Raw genomic sequence first — 18,877 nt, forward strand, 5'->3', positions numbered from 1 at the left:
GAGGTTGGGAACTTGGACTCCCTCGAGGCCACCAAAGGGCAACTCAGGGTGCAGGCCACTTCCTCATGTCCACCATCTGCCTGGAGAATCTAGACTGCACGGGCTGGCCAGCTCCCCTCTTCACAGTCATGGACTCAGCTCTGCTTACCTACTCAATTCCAGGCTTCCTTGTTTAAAAACAAGCTGAAAAGACATCAACAACCAATGTTGGTTTCTTAGTTTTGACAGGTACACCGTGGCAATGTGGGATGTTAATAACTTTATAGGAAAACGGGTGAAGGGTAGATGAAAACTCTCTACTATCTTTGTAACTTTTATGAAAATTGAAAATATCTAAAATGCAATGTGTTTCACCATCTGTTTATATAAAAGCATTAGCAATCAGAAAATGTGCACAGGAGTCAGGGGGCTGGAAGCTGGTTAGGAAGGGGCCATGGAGGAGGTGATGCCTAGAGCTGAGTCTGGGAGAAGCGGGGTCAAAGCCTGTGCACAGGAGAGCTCTCAGGCAGGGAGAAGGCCAGAGGCATAACAGGTGGTAAGAAAGGGGCCAAGGCAGTGGGTAAAAGCCAAGTCAGGGGGCACCACAGGCCAGCCTAGACACTCATGTTTACCTGTAGGTGAGAGGTTAAACAGAGGCATGGCATCTGCTCCTATAGGTGAGATTACAGGTGAGGGCCCCTAGTGGGGAGCCAAACTGTGGGTGGCAGGGGGCTGTAGTGTGATTCAGATGGGAGATAGTGGGGGCTGCAGTAGCTGTAGTTGGAGTAGTGAACAACAATACCACACAGAAAATTCTATTCAACTGAGGCTGGGACAGTTGAGAAAAGAGGGCCACCCAGGACAGGCCTGGCTCTGAGAAGAGACGGCACCTGAGGGTGGGAGGTCTGGCATTCAGATGGCTCTGTGGGATTCTGCAGAGAGTGGAGAAAAATAAGAACCAGAGGAAGGGGGTTAAGAGTACAAGGCAACTTCCAACCTTAAAGGGGTGGGAGCCTCTCTGGGCAGCCCCCAACCTGTGTACATAGAGCATGAGCTGGATTTCAGCCCACTTTCCTCCTGGGATCAACTGTATACATATGGACAGCTATCCCAGGCAGTGGGCCAGGCAGGCCCCACCAGAGGAGGGAAACCCACTCACCAGCCTGCCAGCAAAGATTGGGGGACTTACAGAAGAGTAGGATTCACATGGAGGAGGGCAGAGCCCTGTGTTCCCCACAATTCCATGGCTTTAGGAGATAGCTGAGCAACCTTCCAGTTGCTGTTTTCAAACCCATGTATTAGCAAACTGAAATGGCCCATGTAGGGAAGTCAGGGCTGTGTAAGAATTAACAGAAGGGGATGAGAGGGCACCAGAAGCATGAGGATGATCACTGGAGTTGCTAAAAAAAGTAAAAGCTTTCCGTAGGAATTCTACATCTGCCCTGGCAAGGACAGGGGAACATTAGAAGTTTGCCCCACACCTTTCTCGGGGGTCCCCTAAAAGCTGCCCTATGAGACCCCCAGTGAAACCAGCAGTGTCCACCATTAGGGGCCTTGGAGACGTCAGAGGCAGGGCACTTATGTGGGCAGGGTGCCTGGGGTCTGCCATCAGCTCCTTCCCTGACCAGGGGCTAGACCCGCTGTCACCCACCCTAGCATGGAGCAGCTCTGCCCCGGCAGAGGACAAGATGCTGACTGAGCCCAGCAACTCGGTGATAGCTCTGTTAAGGGCAGCTCTGGCTGAGGTCCTCGGTGAGGGAAATGATGTTTTTGACTGTCACCTCTGAGCACTTCACCCATTATCTTTTTTTAAAAAAAATCATTGTGGAAATTCTCAAACATATACATAAATAGAAAAATAATGTGATGAATCCCCATGTATCTATCCATCACTTGACTTCAACAATTTTCAACTCATGGCCAATTTTCTCTCCTTATGACTTCCCACTTCCCCCCTCTGCACTGAATAATTCTGAAGCAACATCCCAGACATCGTATTATTTCATGCATTACTGTTTCTGTATGCTTATTTTCTCTTCAAAGAAATCATGGGGCCCAAATAAAGACTGCAGAGAGGAAAGCAAATGTGCAGAACTGGAAGGCTTTAGCCATCGTTGCGGGAGTGATCAAGTGGCACCTGGTCTTGCTTGCTGGCACGTTTGTGTTTGTCTCCTGCTGATGAGAGGAGGGTCTTGCTGAGGCTGAGGGCACGTTGAGCCTTGGAGAATCCCATGCTGCAGTTTCAGGAAGAAAGGCAATAAGCTCTGCTGATGACACAGCTGCTTTCTAGTTAAACGCTTGGACTCTCCATGTTCAGGAACTGAGCAGCACTCCAGGCGCAGGCCTCAGATTTCACTTCCCTAGGATAAAAAGCTCATGAACCCAGAGTACTGGGAGTGAGAATGGATTTTTGAAAATAGAAAGAATTGGCTTTGAAATGCAGGGGAAGTAAGTGATACAACAGAGCTGAGCTGAGGATGTCAAAATGCAGTTGTGAAAACAGAAGTCAGAATTCTCAGAGAAATTCTTCTGAAAAAGAGTTAAAGATCTTTAAGAGGTTGCATGATGTTTTTAAAATCTGATATTCAGAAGGTCATAATGTGAAATATTTTTACTTAAAGTTGTAGTAGATTCAACATAATGTTTGTGGGCAAGAGAGAAAGGTCTTCCCCAGGAGATGAATATGACTTTAAGAGAGGGATTTGGAGGTAGGTGGCCTAAACCTGGAGGAAAATGAAGACACGTGAGGATTTCTAAAATGCAAGAGTCAGAGGACCCAGAGAGAGGCGAGATCTTGTGATAGGTTCTTACTGGTATGGCAGGAAAGCAGAAAGGCCAGCTTGTATCCACAGATCAAGAGAAAGCAGGCTGGAGGGATAAATTATTAAAAACCACAGAAAAGACAAGGGAGACTCAGAAAACCTGAAAACAGTGTTTCTAAGAAATCACAATGCTGTATTGTTGGAAAACGCAGTTGTGTTCAGTGGGAGGAAAAGTCTTTTGAGTAAGTAATTAAAGAGGACTATCTGTTAGATAAATAAAACCACTCAGAAAGGAAAGTATAATTTAAAAAACACTTTGAAAAGTATAAACTGCTCTACTGGCGCGAGCCATGTTCTAAGACCTTCTGCTAAATGGAATATTGGTTTTCTTAATTGTGGTGGGCAATGCTGCCAAGCACCTCTTTGTTCTTGGTGCTTTTCCTGAGATAACTGACCCTAAAAATAATGCCTCTCTCCCAGCCTGGCCTGAGAGCTCTTCATCGTACTGTCTGGGCTAGGAATATTTCCAGACGGGATATCCATTATGCTCTGATTATGGTGATATTTGGGGGCAAGGAAGGAACAAAAATGTAATGAAGTCTAGTGTTATTTTTTAAACCTCAAAAGTTTCTGTTTTCACTTCAACTGAAAGTAAAGTCTATGTGGCTTGTATCATTGCCCTCAGTCTTGCAGGCAGCTGTGCTTCCTACGCCACACCTGGAATGACCTTCCCCAGAGGGACAGAGTCTGGTGATGGAGGTGGGGACACACTGTAGCGTCAGGGAAATGCAGCCAGCCTGGGGTGGTGGGGAGGGGCTCCATTATCCTTTTAGGTTTTCTGGACACTCAACCAGAGACTTCTCTCTCATTTTTGCTCTTCCCTTGACACACACACACACACACACACACATACACACACACACACACACTCTCACCCCCACACACACACCCACTCTCTTTCTCTCTCTCTCTCACACACACACGTGTACATGCACATCCCCCCCAACACACACATAGACACATCCCATTGTGCAAGCAATTGATGTTAGAATTCACCTATCACACCAGTGAGAAGGAAGCAGGAAGGAGTCTGATCAATTGCACCAGAAACTCAGCAGCAGAACTGAACAAGGACGAGAGTTCCCTACAGCCCAGATTTTGAAAAAGTGGCAACATCACCAGTACAGCATTGGTATCCAGAATAAGGGGGAAGGATAAGAGCTAGATGAAGAAAGACAGTGGTTTTTCTTGTTCCATTTTAAGGAAGTCTTAAGTGTCTCTGGTCTATCACAAGTGTCTGTTATAGGAGTCTGAAAAATACATGTAAATGAACAAAGCAAACACTGATACCTTTAATGATGTTTCTTTACTGAGTGCATCATTTGTGAGACATCTTTATCTTCATAATAGAAGGATAATTAACATCACTAATTATCTAATTAAGTTCATTAAGCATCAACCAACAGAGCACCGTGAAGTTGACATTATGTTCTACTGTCAACAAATGCTTTTGATTTCTTAGGAAGTAATTAAAATGTAAATTAGCATGCAATTATATGCGCAGGGGAAGTTTTGAATCAGATATTCATTTCAAAATTGCTTAGAGCAACACAGTTTTTGTTTGTTTCTTCTTCAATAAAAGCAGTCATTTTGCTGCTAGTGGTATATATTGAAGTTTCCATTGGGCTGTTCAGCTCTTGAGTGGTAGCAAGGTAATAGTACTATAGGACACAGACTGTTCCATTGATATATTTGTTACTGCACTTTGTGCTTTTTTCTTATTTGATCATTTTGTGCTTTTTTCTTATTTGATCATTTTATATAATGTTTGTTTATATTTGTGTTCTTCATGTTTAAAAATATCACAACTGATTTTTTTTTTTTTTTTCAGAAAAGTTTCTGTAATTCCTGCCTTACATTTTCTAGCTGAGCTTTCCCTTTAAAGGTATTTTAGGGCAAATCTTCTAATGTATGTTTTCTGCGAGGTTAGGTTCAGGGAATATCATCCATGACTTGCTGAAAATAGGTTACACACATTCCCTTACCCATGCAGGAAAGAGAAACTGCACATATCAAACTTGAAGTCCAGCCATCCTTAGTTGTAAGTTCACATTTTCCTGCTTTCTTAGGGCAGAGAGCAGACACAGAGCTTGTGCAAGCCCTGTGAATCAATGGAATATTCTCCATCTGAGATCACGATGGCTTCTGATAAAATATTATAACTGGAATGGGCACACTGTAGTGCTAAATGCAGTAACCTTCTTAGATTAGGGGTCTTCCTGAAACATCACAGAGTCACTGCACACCTGCTGGAAACAGGCTACCCAAGATAGAAGCCAGCGTGTTCAAGTCTCCATAGCTTTCATTTTTAAAACAATTCTGATCGAATCCTGAATGCCTATCTTTTAATAAAGCAGCTAGTTCAGTGGATGTGATGTCCACTCTGTTATCTTTGTACATGAAGATGCTGGACCACTTGAGCATCAAGCTGATGTCACCTGATGCAGATGAGAAGAGAAAGTCTCTACTCATGACATCAAACCCCCTTAACTTCTTCTTGGGTGATTTTTCCAGGAATAATTGGTACTGGATCCAGGCCCCTCAGTTTTGTATGGAGAAGATTTCAGTTAAATGCAAAGCAAATACGGAGGTCTAAGACAGACTGTCCTTTGTCCCCTTAAAAGAATCAGTGTCAGGGCCTGACTCTGAATAGAACTGGCAGAACCACTAACAGCCCATCAATTTGGGTGTGGGCAGCTATCCTGAGGGCCCAAGCAGAGACAGACAGGCATCATCATTGCACAGCAGCTGGTGGTAGATGTGAAACCAGCTGGTCTGCGGCAAGCAGTGTCCTCACTGCAGGGAGTGCTCACCTGTGCCAGACCAGGGCACCCCAGAGACAGCAGTTGCCAGGTGTGCCCTGACTTCTGAGCTCTGCAGCAGGCCCTTAGCTGTGGTGTGGTCCGTGGCTGCCCAGAGGAGGACACTTTGTTTTCATTCGACTGTCCAGAGGGGCTTCCTCCTGCAAGTTCATGCGAAGGACAATCGCTGGGCCAGCAGAGACCCCGAATTAACAAAGGGACCCTGATGCTTAAACCAGATGATGCTGATCTTCTCCTAATGTGCAGCAAGCTCCTACCTCAGCTAGTTGATAAAAATTTCCTGTACCAGAAATGTTTGTTCTTGTTCTTAAACCTTATCTTAAAATGTAGTCTGCCATGTTGTGACTTAAGTGCAAAGTCCACACACTTAATGAATAATCAGTAGCTACAGTGACTTGCTTTGTCCATGGCTTGCTTGCCTATCTCCTGCCAGTCACACTCTTCCTGGTCTACAACTGTCACTGAAGGAGGAGTCTGTCTCTCTACCATGGGTTCTGCAACCTGAGAGTGACCCAAATGCCATCTCTTTGACTGTTCCTTTGGCCATGTGGCCTCCCAAAAAATGGGGTTAAAGTTGGTTTGCTTTTGGCAACAAGACTGTGGTCTGAAAACTCTTCCAACAAGGAAGGCACTGAGGTTACGCAAGCTCCACTAATCAATGGAATGTTCTCCATCCAGGTAACAACCACTGCCCATTTAAAGGTGCATTGTATCTAAATGATACTGAAAAGTCCTTAGGGACAGATACTCAGTTCCTTCCCCAACAACTTCAACCTGAACAGAAACGTCTAGTTTGGAAAGATTAACCAGATCTCACCTCCATCTGCTAGGTATTTGCTGATATTCTTGTTTCTTTCTCCTCTACAGTGACTTATTTTATTACAAAGTCAGGCTGTGTTTATATGCCATATATGAAGGCTGTGATTGAGGAAAAAATTGAGTAATACAGAGTCCACATCTGCAGGTCAACTTGCAATATTTTAATTTACTTAAATACTTTACCATTTGCAATTCAACAATACCTGGGGTATTGAGTAGGCATAGCACTCCTTTCTATGAACACAGAGATGACACATGGTCCTTATATTTAAAGAGTCCTTATAGTCTGCTTGTTTATCTCCTAAGTTAGATGACATCCAAAAATAAATAAATAACCGTAGATGAATTTCAGAAAAATAAAACGTATACTGTATGTATCAAGATTTTGTAAAGTAAAACAGATTTGAAATTAATTTAGGAATCTGGCAATAAAGGAATCCTGGGTTGAATCCTTTTGAAAATCGAATGTAGTTCTTTAAAGGATACTTACATGCAAGCATCTATTTTGAGGTTCAGATTTAGATATACTGGACTTCCCAATGTAAGATGTACCTGCATTCTGAAAATTAGAGTAGTGGTTGCGGGGGAAGGTATCACCATCCCAGGAGATGTTTTTAATTTTTAAAAATTATGAGTTATGAGGAAACACATTTTTGTGTATTTATCTAAATTTAAGTATTTTCAAAAACATATTCATCAAGGCAAAAATGCTCTAGCATTCAAAAGACAGCAGCATCCCAAACTGTAAAAGATAAAACGGCAGATGGCCGTGGAGGGGAGAATCAGTCTGGGCCCTCCTGAGGCGCTGCTGCCATTCACAACCCGCTAGGCCCCCCACTCACAGCCGGGCCGCCTGGTGCCTGTCGCATGAGTTACAGCCGCCTTCTCGCCCTGGGACCCATCTATTTTGAGAAACCATTTTGGTTAATTAAAAAAGTCTTTCAAAGTCTCAGAACAGGAAGTTCTGAAATTTTCTTCTCTTCGTTGTTGTTGATGGGGATTGATGTAAACTTGGCTCTTGGGCCTGGCAAAGAAGGAAGGAAAGATGGAATGTGGAGGAGAGAGGGGAGACAGCAGAAGAAAGCACTGAGTCCAGGCTGGGTGCAGTGGCTCACACTTGTAATCCCAGCACTTTGGGAGACCAAGGTGAGTGGATCACCTGAGGTCAGGAGTTTGAGACGGGCCTGGCCAATATGGTGAAACCCTGTCTCTACTAATAATACAAAAATTAGCTAGGTGTGGTGGCATACGCCTGTAATCCCAGCTACTCGGGAGGCTGAGGCAGGAGAATTGCTTGAACCCTGGAGGCAGAGGTTGCAGTGAGCCGAGATTGCGCCATTGCACTCCAGCCTAGGTGACAACAGCAAAGCTCCATCTCAAAAAAAAAAGAAAAGCACCGAGTCCAGCCCTGGCCCAAGATTGAGTCTTGGGGCTCCCAGGTGCTTGTGTATCCACTATCACAGGGAGTGACAGTGGCAATCGTTAAGATCTTTGAGTCAAATGAAAGAGCAATTGAACAAGCCTGAGTCTGATCCACTCTGGATTTAAGGGATTCCTCAAGCCTAAGTCCTGCTGTGCAGCTCAGGTGACAGTGAGTAAAACAGATAAGGCTCCCACACTCTGTTTGAGGGGAAGCAGATGGCAAGCACATGGGAATGGATGAGATAATTCTAGTTACATAAGGTAATCTGAAAGACCTAGATGATATGCCAGAGACTTACTTTGTGATGGCTGTAGGTTGGAAGGTCCAAGAAAGCTTCTCCAAGGAGGTAAGAATGAGAAATGAAAGAGCAGCCCTCCAACATCTGGGGGAGGAGAGCTTGGGAAAGGACCCAGCGAATGCCAAAGCTCCGGGGTACAAAAGGGCTTGTGTATTTGAGAGCAGAGAGAGGCCCATGTGGTTGGGCACAGACACCCCTTGGGGGAGTGGGAGTGGCTCAGAGGAGGTGGAAGGAGCTGGCCACCAAGCATCATTCCAAGTTCTTCAGGGAATTGGGAAAGTTGTCTATAACTCTATATCTGTGGCCTCTATATCTGTATTTTCATCTGGCTCTAGCTCTCCTTCTCCTCTACCAAACCCCTGTCCCCACTCTGAGAAGTCTTCCTTCAACCTCCCCCACACACTCATGATTTCCTGCCATGTTCCAGGCCCTTGGGTTAAAGCCAGGGAACACTGATGAAAAAGGGCACAGTCCCTGCCCCAGGAGGTCCTCCTGCTCCTAGTCTGGTGAAATAATTATGCTGTAAAAAGAGGGGCCCAGAAGAGAGAGGGTGCAAGTCTGGTTTGGAGGAGCTTTATCTGAGACTTGGAGGAGGAGGTGGAGGAGGAAAGATGTGAGGGCAGGTTGATGGTGAAGAAAAGCCCCCTCCAGATGCAAAGGATGGACCCTCATGATCATCTGCCTTGTGAGCCAGGTGCTGTCTTGGTGTTACTGGAGTATCCTATCCAGTTCATCTTAATTTTATGTATTTATTTATATTCTGACTCTCTCCCCAGAGGCTTTATGGTACCTCTAGATGAGGATGTGTGCAATAAAATAAGGAAATGAGATCAGGAAAGAAAATAATCATAGAAGAAAGTCAATTCCTAGGAAATTCAGATCTTGAATATATAGTCTCTAAAGACTCACCGTCACATACCAGCACTGTGCTCCAACTTCCTGAATGCCACTGTGGAGTGGTAGGCAAGAGGGTACACGCATCCGTTCCTCATCCATCAACTGTGCTTCTGCCAAGAGCCAGGTCCAGGGCTGGAGAATAGGGACACAGGGTGAGCAAAGCAGATGACCTCTGCCTCACAGCTGACTCTGCCCCATTCTGCCATCATGTCACCCCCACTGTGAGTTTCTAAAGATCTGAGCTGATGAGGTAATGCCCCTGATCAAAAACCATCATTAGTTTCCAAGCTGTGCAGACTCAGACTTGTACCAATGGAGTTAAGAAGCCTCGCGTAGCTGACCCCAACTGCTTATCCAAGTTCATTTCCTGTCACATTCCCACATGGCATCTTTGCTCCAGGCAGGCCCACTTCCATATTTTGTAGTAGTGCAGGCTATTTTCTCCCATCTCTACCCTTGGGAAAATGTGGTCCTCTCTGCTTAGAGGAGGCCTGCAGGGATCCTGTCCCTTCTGAAAGCCCACCAAGCCCTCTCCAGCCTGGCTGTGAGCTGGTGTGGCCCCCTCTGTGGGCAAGTCATTTTCTCATTTACTCCCTCACAAGAGTTTTAAGTTCCTGGTGGGCAAGCCCTGTTCCATGCCCATCTTGAAGGCCTTCGGGTTTGCACAGGGCCTGCGCTAGAGCAGGTGCTGCGAATCACTGGCTGAAAAGAGACTGCTAGGAAGAAGCCAGGTTCATCTATTTCAGGCTTACCTATTTTTTATGCACAATGACTGCATCTATGGGGACCCAGCCTAAAGGAGGGAGAAATGTTGGTATTGACCAGTTTACCTATGACCCTCAGGCAGCCCAGTGGTGAGTCACACAGTAGGACTAACATATTGGCTAGTCACAGCGTGGCTTCCAAGAACATCAGGAAGACTGGCTGTGCAGCATCCTAGAGCTGGCATGTGTTTGGGTGGCCTCAGGAAGCTCCTGGAGTGGGTGCAGCTTGCAGCCAGTGATGCCAATGGCCCTACTCTGAAGTTGCAGCAATGGGGCAGTCCTGACCAGGGTGACCTTTTTGCTCTTCAGAAAGCCCGAAGAAGAGATCTCCCCATAGACTCCAGCCCTGGTTGTGATCTGTCTTTGAAATATGTCAGTTTTGGGGTCCAGGTGCCTCGGTGCTAGGGGAGAATTATTTGGAGTGAAAGTTCCTATATTAGTTCCCTGGGACAGCCATAACAAAGTACCCCAGCCAGGGTGGCATAAACTACAGACATTTATTGTCTCGCAGTCCTGGAGGCTAGAGGTCCAAGAGGAAAGTGCTGGAGGGGCTGGTTTCTCCTGAGGCCTCTTTTCCGGCTCAGAGATGCTGCCTTCCCCGTGTCCTCACGTGATCTGTCCTCTGTACATGACCGTGTCCTCATCTCCTGTTATAAGGACACCAGTCACATAGGATTAGGGCCCACCCTAATGGCTTCACTTTAACTTTATCACCTCTTTAAAGGCCCTGTCTCCAAATACTGTCACATTCTGAGGTAGTAGGGGTTAGGGCTTCAACATATGAATTGGGGGGAACGCAGTTTAGTCCATATCAGTGCCTCACATCTCAATACATATTCAGGGAAAGATGTTTGCATGGGCTGAAACTCCTCTGCCCCCAGGGGAGATCTTCACATTCATCCCTTATCCAACCCCCCTCTAGTAATCCCTAACCTTCTTGCCCTGCCTGAGGGGGTGTGAGTCTTTAAGAACATTACCTGTGAGGATGAGGCCGACAGAGATGGGGTGAGAATAGGCGAGTTCAGGGAAGGCCAGCATGGTGACACCTCCCACCTGTCTGAGGCTCGCAGAGGCCCTGACACCCACAGAGGAAAGCAGAGAGGAGAGACGATGGCTTCCTTGAGAAGGCATGGTGCCTGCAATTTTAAAGGATTTGTCTTTTGCTATACCGGTGTGGATTCTTTTTTTAAGTAGTCATTCTTCATGTACTCATGACGATTGAATTTAATAAAAACATCACAGTTCAAAAAAGACAAATTAGAAACCACCGTTCATCTCAGAAATTAATATGTGAGTGAATTTAACAAGAGATGAATTGCGCTGTGGTGATCTGGTCCCTCTTCACCCGCTCGGAGCGCCAGTTGTTTGTCATTATAGCTGGAAATATGATTATTACTCTGGTATTGCTTGACATTTATTAAGGATCCAGGGGCTGCGTCTCCATAGCAGAGAAAAGTGCAATTACCTGGGCACTCAGAGAAAAGAGCCTTTTCTGGCCTGAGTCATTCAAATACACGTCCCCCAAAGACCCCTGGGCCCCGACCATAGCTTGCTGCGGAGCCCAGGCTGTCCTGTCACTCAGTACACACTGTGCCTTCTTCCTCAAGGGCAGCCAGCATTTTCTGGGCTCACATAAGGATAGTATACACATGATTTACCAACAAACAGGGACAGCATTTCATTTCATGGTGTTCTCATTAATTGCTTCTATCACTCAACTAAAACCAGGCCTCCACTAAGAACTTGTATTCCAAGGTGGATATGTCAGCCTTCTGTGGAGGACACATAATAGAAGTGTTTAGGTCACCCATTTACTGGATCCTTTGCAACTAGTAAAAGACTGCATTGCAGATGGACTTAAACAAGGGGTGGGAGTAAGAGCGGGAGCTGCCCACCCTGACCCTGCTCCTTGTAGGTGGCGTCAGCAGGTCATGCTGGGTCTCTTTAATCCTGACCCCTGGGGTATTTTACTCTGGGCAAGGGGTGACCAGCTGTGGAGATTTGGGCCCCAGTGAGTGAGGAAGGTCTCTGAGGTTCTTTTCAATCCCTCAAAGTTTGATCACTGCCTCCACTTGGGAAGCCCTGAATCATGACCTTGAGGAGCTGATTCTGGCGGGCTGGTGGGGAACGCCCTCACAGTGACACAGAATGCTGCCCCTGCAGAGCTTACCTACTGCTGTGGCACCCCGAGGAGGCGTGCCAGGAGAGAGAGTGTTCATGACAACGATGAGTTTACACGATAACCACAGAGTGCTCGCACAGGTGTGGCTCCTCTGTTCCTCACTGCTACGACTATGTGGTCACCAAATCCCTCATCCTCTTAGCCAGCACTGGTACAGGACAGGTGGCAAGTGGGGGACCATTGCGTCCAGTAAGAATGACCAATGAGAACTTGGGATCTCTGGGTGTAGTATCTACCTCGGGAGCAGTTTCACTCTGCCCTCTATGGATGGGGGATCCCCTGAGTTTAACTGGAATCTGTCTTTGGTCAGGGAGAATCAGATGCTAAAGGAATCTAGAGTTGACACTAAAATCAAGCAGCATGACCATTGCTTTCCTTTATGGATTTTTTGGTTAATGAATACACAGAAACTTTAAAAAAATAATAAAGAAGACAGCCTATGGAGTCACATATTACATGGGGTTAAGTTCTATAGTCTATTCACAAAATGGAAATCAAGTTGTCAGCAATACTCAGCATTCCCTCAAACTATCCATAGAATACACGACCATCTGCAGTTTGGTGAATTCTGCACCATCCTGCACATCCACCAGGCAGCTTTTCCACCATTTTATACATCAATCAGTCTTTCTTTGTTAAGTACCAGATGAAGTGACTGGCTTGTGCAATTTCAGCGGCCAAGATTTACCCCCAAAATAATTGTTTTTAAACAGGAGAATTACATTTAATACGAGCTGTTGACAGCCAAGAGAGCCTGTGGAATGGCGTCTCCCTCAGGGAGCAGAGACTCCCATTCTCCATCCCAGGTTTACAGTGGGGGTTAGGATGGAGGGTTCCGTGAATTCCCATTGTGATTTAGAAAATCATGTTTAATTTTGGGATACTTTCCGCATTCACATTCACTACTTCCATGTCCTCCCTACCCAGTTTTCCCTATTGTTAACATCTTATTACCATGAAACATTTGTCAAAGCTAAGAAATTGACATTGTTACATTACTATTGACTAAACATCAGACTTTATTTTAATTTCATCGTTTTTATCTGCTAACCCAGAATCCAATCCAGGGTACCACGTTACATATACTTATCTCCTTAGTCTTCTCCGGTTTGTGACAATTTCTCAGATATTCCTTGTTTTTTGTGACTTTGACAGGTTTGAGGATGGTCAGATATTTTGTAAAATGCCCCTCAGTTTGGTTTGTCTCATGTTTTTTTTCATGATTATCCTGGGGTTATGGGTCTTTGGAAGGACAACCATAGAGGTGATATGCCCTTCTTTCCACATGATATGTCATCACTGCTGATGTTAACCCTTATCATGGAGTTAAGGTGGTGTCTGTCAGATTCCTCTATGGTAAAGTTGCTGTTTCTGCCTTTCCACACTTGATTCTTTGGAATCAAGTCACTAAGTCCATACCACCCTCGAGGGGTGTGAGCAATTAAGCTGCAATGTCTGGAAGGGGATTATCTACATATATAATTTAAAATTCTTCTCTAAGGAAGTTTTGTCTCTTCTTCTGTATTTATTTCTTCAATCTTATTTATGTCAGTAGAGATTCATTCATATTTATTTTGTAATTTTGGCTGTAATCCATTAAGCCCATTAAGTTACTTATCTTGTTGTTCAAATGGTTCCAGCTTTTTTCTCATAGTATTTAACTGATCTCATACGTGTTTTCCCTGTAACTCTCTTGATCTCTTTTTTTCTGCTCGCAATTACGTTTTAATGCAATTCCACTATAACCCTTTCTAACATTTTTGGTGTGTGTATTACTCAGAAAGTATTAGGTTATGTTACAGTAACAAAAACTCCCAAGTCTAACTGGCCTAAAATAGCAAATGCTTATTTCTCACTTGTGCTATGAGTACCCTGAGTGTTGGCCCGAGACTCTGTATACCTTATTCTCACTCAGCGACACTGGCTCATGATGCAGCCACTATCTAGAACATTGAGTGTTGCCACACAGAGCTGAAAAAGAGAGATTAGCAGATTGCTGTCAAGCTTCTGCACATCTCTGCCTGGCCTCACCGAGACCAAAAGTAGCAGGAAGTTTCATCATGCCACTACCTATAGGAATAAAGACCTGGAAATATTTGACAAACAATATTAATGGCCAGCACATTGTATATTCTGTTAGTTTTTCTTTCCTAGGCAAATATACACAGATTTAATTCTTGTTTTTGTAAGCATACTGTTTTCTATTCTCCTTTTAAAATCTTGATATAGCAAGAACCTGGTGCCCATCGATAGGTCCTTTTTGATACCAGGGCTGCTGTGAATGATTATGTAGGTTGTATGGAAGGGCATCTGGCCAGAATAGCAAAAGGAGACTGAAATCCAGACTTTGCCCCACTATTCAAGTCATCCAGTTTGGTGTCCACCCAAAGAGGATGCCGAGGTGCTGCAAGACTGGGGGCAGCCGTTGGTGAGAGCTTGATTTGTGCTGACTGCATAGCATTCTATCACACGATGGACCCTCCTCCATGTGTGGATGCTTAAATTGTTTCATTTTGTGCTGCTATCAACAGGATGGTGAAAAATGTCCACTATTTGTGCAAATATCTTATGATTTCCTTGGGATAAATTAATGGCAGTGAGAAAGGTGAGTCGAAGGATGAAATGGTAATCACATGTCCGTTCATGGCCAATGCAGTGCAAGTGAGGACTCGGCGTCCCTCCCATCTGAGTTTAGTCCCAGACCTGACATGTAGTGCGTGGCTGAAGTGGCCAGGACCCGTAACTGTCATCTTGGCACCAAGTTGCTGAGCAGGATCTGAGCTGCTGCCTTCAGATATCGGCCTTTTCATTTTTGTGAGGCCACACAACTGTGATTACAGGACTAATGATGCTTTAAACAAACAAGCGTAATGACTGTCATCAGTGATTAGTGGGTGTTTCCTGTGGGACAGCTTGGTCAGTAGTGTCACCAGCAGCTGGCCAGCCCTAGGGTGCCCCGGGCAAAGTGGGCACCACCAAGCTTTGGTGAGCCCACTTAGAAGTGACCCTCCATGGAGATGTGCCCAATTTCCCATTCCAAGTTCTGACTTGCCTCCTGCAGCCAAGGCCCTGAGGACGCACTGGGAGAGCAGGGCCTAGACCCGCTTTGCCTCCCAAATCTCCAAACAGCTCTTAGAGGCCCTTTGTTCTACTCCAAAGATTCTCAAACTCTTTAATGTGCTGGCAGTTGCTAAGCAAATGCTATTTAGTTCCAATAAGCAAGGCAGCACTCTGCTCTGAATCTGTCCCTGCTCGATGTGCTACATTCACTGCTGTCTAGGCAGATGGGCCTCTGCCCTTGACCTGACCCAAATCTCCTTCCTCCTGTCTCCACATCCCTGAGTATGACAACTTTCCAGGGCATAAAGTGCTCAAAGGCCAGTGGGAAGGTGGAGATACACTGCGTGGAAATGCATGAGAGACAGACGCCCATAGTGACAGAGTCCAAAGACTCATCTTCCGACTCTGCCACTTCCTGTATTGACAGTCACTTATCCTCACTTGGCCTCGATATCTTCTTCTGTAAAATGAGAGTAATCTTATAAATTTGTCAGGAGGATAAATTTTAAATGTGCACATGCATAACTCCTTTGTCAGTCGTAAAGTGCCCTGTGCCTGTTAGTTAATTGAAAGTAATGTTGAGAGAACAGACCAAGGGGTGATACATATTTGGGTTATCAATACTCTTAGATAATCCGCTGATGTGCTCTGGGTCTGTTCCCTGTCGCATTCTCCCAAGCATTCACCACTCTGTTCAAGATGCTGCTCAGCTCTCAGGAGAAGCAGTCATTTTGCCTCCTACTGCACTCTAGAAATGGAAGCCATGAGGTGTGAACCACCTCACTCTGTGCACCAGCCACAGCCTCATCCCCATCTGCAGCCATCTTCAAGCCCTCCCTGCAAGCTCCTGGCCTGAACAGCCTCTCCCGTCTTCATCACTCAACTTAGCCACTGCATGGGCTGTGTGTCCCATCCTTATTTTCTTCTCCTTTGGAACCTGAACCCTCAGTTCCTTTCTGTTTCCTTTGCTTTTTGACCTTCTCTTGTCCACTGACAAGCTCCCCTCAGCCTCTAATATACTGTATGCTCTGTCTTCATGTCCTTATCTCCAAATCTCTAATTGACCCATTGTTGTTTAATCACTCCTCTGAAATGATTCTTGCAGAAATTACCAATGACCAATTTCTACAGCCAAACACAGTGAATATTTTCAGGCTTCATCTCACTGGGCTTCTCTGATGCATTTACCATGTATAAACCACCCTTGGTTTTCATGATTTTCCCCAAGCTTCTCTAACCCTTCTCCTCCTGGCCTAAATTTTGCTGGTATTCTCCAGTTTTCTGACCTTGTCTGTCCTTACTCTCCTCAAGGGATCTTATTATCTCTCAGGAGTCTCTGTCGCCTGGTTGCTGATGACTCACAAGTCCACATGATTGTGGACCCCTCTCCTGAGCTTTCTTCTAGAGATATCCCACTGTGCCACTGACACTTCAAATTCAAAATGTCTTCATGTCACACAAACTTGCTCTTATTTTTGTGATCTCTTAACTTTTCTTAGTTTGTCTAATTTAATCCACTCAATTAAGCAAACCAGAAATTTGGCAGCAATTCTTGCCCTCTAATGTAATCAACAATTCCTACCAACTTATTCTCCAGATGGTCCTTGAGTGGGATTCTTCCACAATACTGAGTCCACCGTGTGAACTCTCACCTGGGCTGTCTTAACACTGTCCTAAGAGAGTGCCCTGCTTCCAGGCTTGCATTCATTAAATCAATTCTCCAAATTACTGTTGGTGTAAGCTATCAAAAATATTAAATCAAAAAATGCCAAAATTAGAAAATGGAACCATATCAGACTTCTGTTGGAAAGCTCTCATTCAAGATCCAGCTAAAGCAACATCTCAACCTTCTGAACACTGAGTCATACCAGTCCCCTCATCTGTGAGCCTCCCTCACTGTACCTGGGTCACTGTGTCATCTCTGCCTCAGTATTGACCATGTTAGCTCATAGCTATCTGTCTGTTCATTAGGGTCTACGAAACCAGGTGTGGGGTTCATCTTTGTAATCTAGTGCCTGGAAAATAGTAAGTGATCAATGAATGTTTGTAGAACTTAACAACAAGGAGTAACTTTGAACCCTGGAATGGAGAATCTGAGCCAGAGTATAACCAATTCTGGACTGCAGCTATTGTAGAAAAGGTATTTATTTGAAGTATGAAGATGTTTATAACCAAACTCATAGAGCATTTTCTTTAAGTGCTAATTTTAATTTTGAGGAGACAATCTAAGTTTTTTTTTTTTTTTTTTTTTTTTTTTTTTTGACAAGGTCTGGCTCTATTGCCCAGGCTGGAGTACAGTGGTGTGATCTCGGCTGACTGCAACTCTACCTCCGGGGTTCAAGCCACTCTCCTACCTCAGTCTCCTGAGTAGCTGGGACCACAGGTGTACACCACCATGCCCAGCTAATTTTTGTATTTTTTGTAGAGACGGGGTTTTGCCTTGTTGCCCAGGCTGGTCTCAAACTTGTGAGCTCCAGCAATCCGCCCACCTCGGCCTCCCAAAGTGCTGGGGATTACAGACGTGAGCTACTGCACCCAGCCCTAAGTCTTTTTTTTCAACTGATCTTATTAATGACTTCAATATTTTACACCCCAACAGTCTCGCTAGGTGATCCCTTGCAGTTTACAAAATATTTTCATTCTACTGTCTCATCCTAGCTTTATAACATCTCTGCACAATAGACAAGAGAGGTCCTAATAACCTCATTTTATTGATGATAAGTAAAGTTCCAGAAAGATTAAGTGATCTCCCCTGTAATGTGACTACTAAGAACCAAAAACTAAGGTGTCTAGACTTCTGCGCTTTCTGCCTCCCACACTGTTATTCTGTAGTGCTCAGAACATGAAGGTCTTTTCCTGTTATCACACTGAAGTTGGGCTGACTGAACCTCCCTACCTTGGGCCTACTTAACCCGTGGGTGTCATCATGACAAGGCCTAGCCCTCTGCTGCAAGATCCCCATTTATTCGAAGGCAGCTGCTTTTCATCCAAGGTCCCCTAAGAGTTCAGTATTTGTGCTGCATGTCTCCAAAGTACCATAATAGAAAAAAGTCTGGGCTTTTGCCTTAGATGTAGAATTAGTCAAATTTTTCAGCATTTTATGTCACTTGTAATGCTCATAATGATTGTTTCATTTTTAAATATGTATAAACAATGTAACAGCAATATTGAAAAAAATTGCAAACAAAAAAAATGAAAGAAAAGAAAAAGAATGAAATCACCCTATTCCCTTTATTCCAAAACAGTAACTGGGTTTTTAAAATGATATTGTTTTTATATTTTTTTAGTGTTTTCCAATAAACAGTTTTTAATTTTATTGGAGGATATTATACATAGGGAAAAAGTGGATCATAAATAGACAGATTTAAGAATTTTAACAAAGTGAACATGTAATCACCATTAATGATACCCCAGTGGCATCCCTGACTCCATGCCTCCTTCCAGTCTCTATCGCCTTCTTCCCCCAAAGTAGTCCCTCTTTTAGTATCTAATATCATAAATTAGTTTTCCATATTTTAAATTTTACATAAATGAAATAACATAGTATATACTCTTTGGTCTGGCTTATTTCACTGCAAATTATGTTTGTAAGATTTATCTGTAGTAGTGGTTCATTCGTTTTCACAGTGGTAGGGCAACAGTTCTCAAACTTTTTGGTCTCAAGACCTGTTCACTTTCTTAAAAATTATTAAGGACTCCCAAGAGCTTTGGCTTATGTATATTTTATCTATTGATAGTTACTATATTATAAATTAAAACAATTTTTTAAATGATGCATGTGTTAATTTATTTTAAAATAATAATAGAAATA

The 18,877-nt window shown here is 44.3% G+C and overlaps 1 protein-coding gene across 6 annotated transcripts in view; it reads left to right on the forward strand.

Moving 5' to 3' along the window:
• Positions 1-18,877, forward strand: part of WDFY4 (WDFY family member 4) — a 294,231-nt gene that overhangs the window by 147,944 nt on the left and 127,410 nt on the right. The gene's annotated exons all lie outside the window — the stretch shown is intronic.

Source organism: Hylobates moloch, unplaced genomic scaffold, assembly GCF_009828535.3.
Source record: "Hylobates moloch isolate HMO894 unplaced genomic scaffold, HMol_V3 SCAFFOLD_3, whole genome shotgun sequence".
NCBI lineage: Eukaryota > Metazoa > Chordata > Mammalia > Primates > Hylobatidae > Hylobates > Hylobates moloch.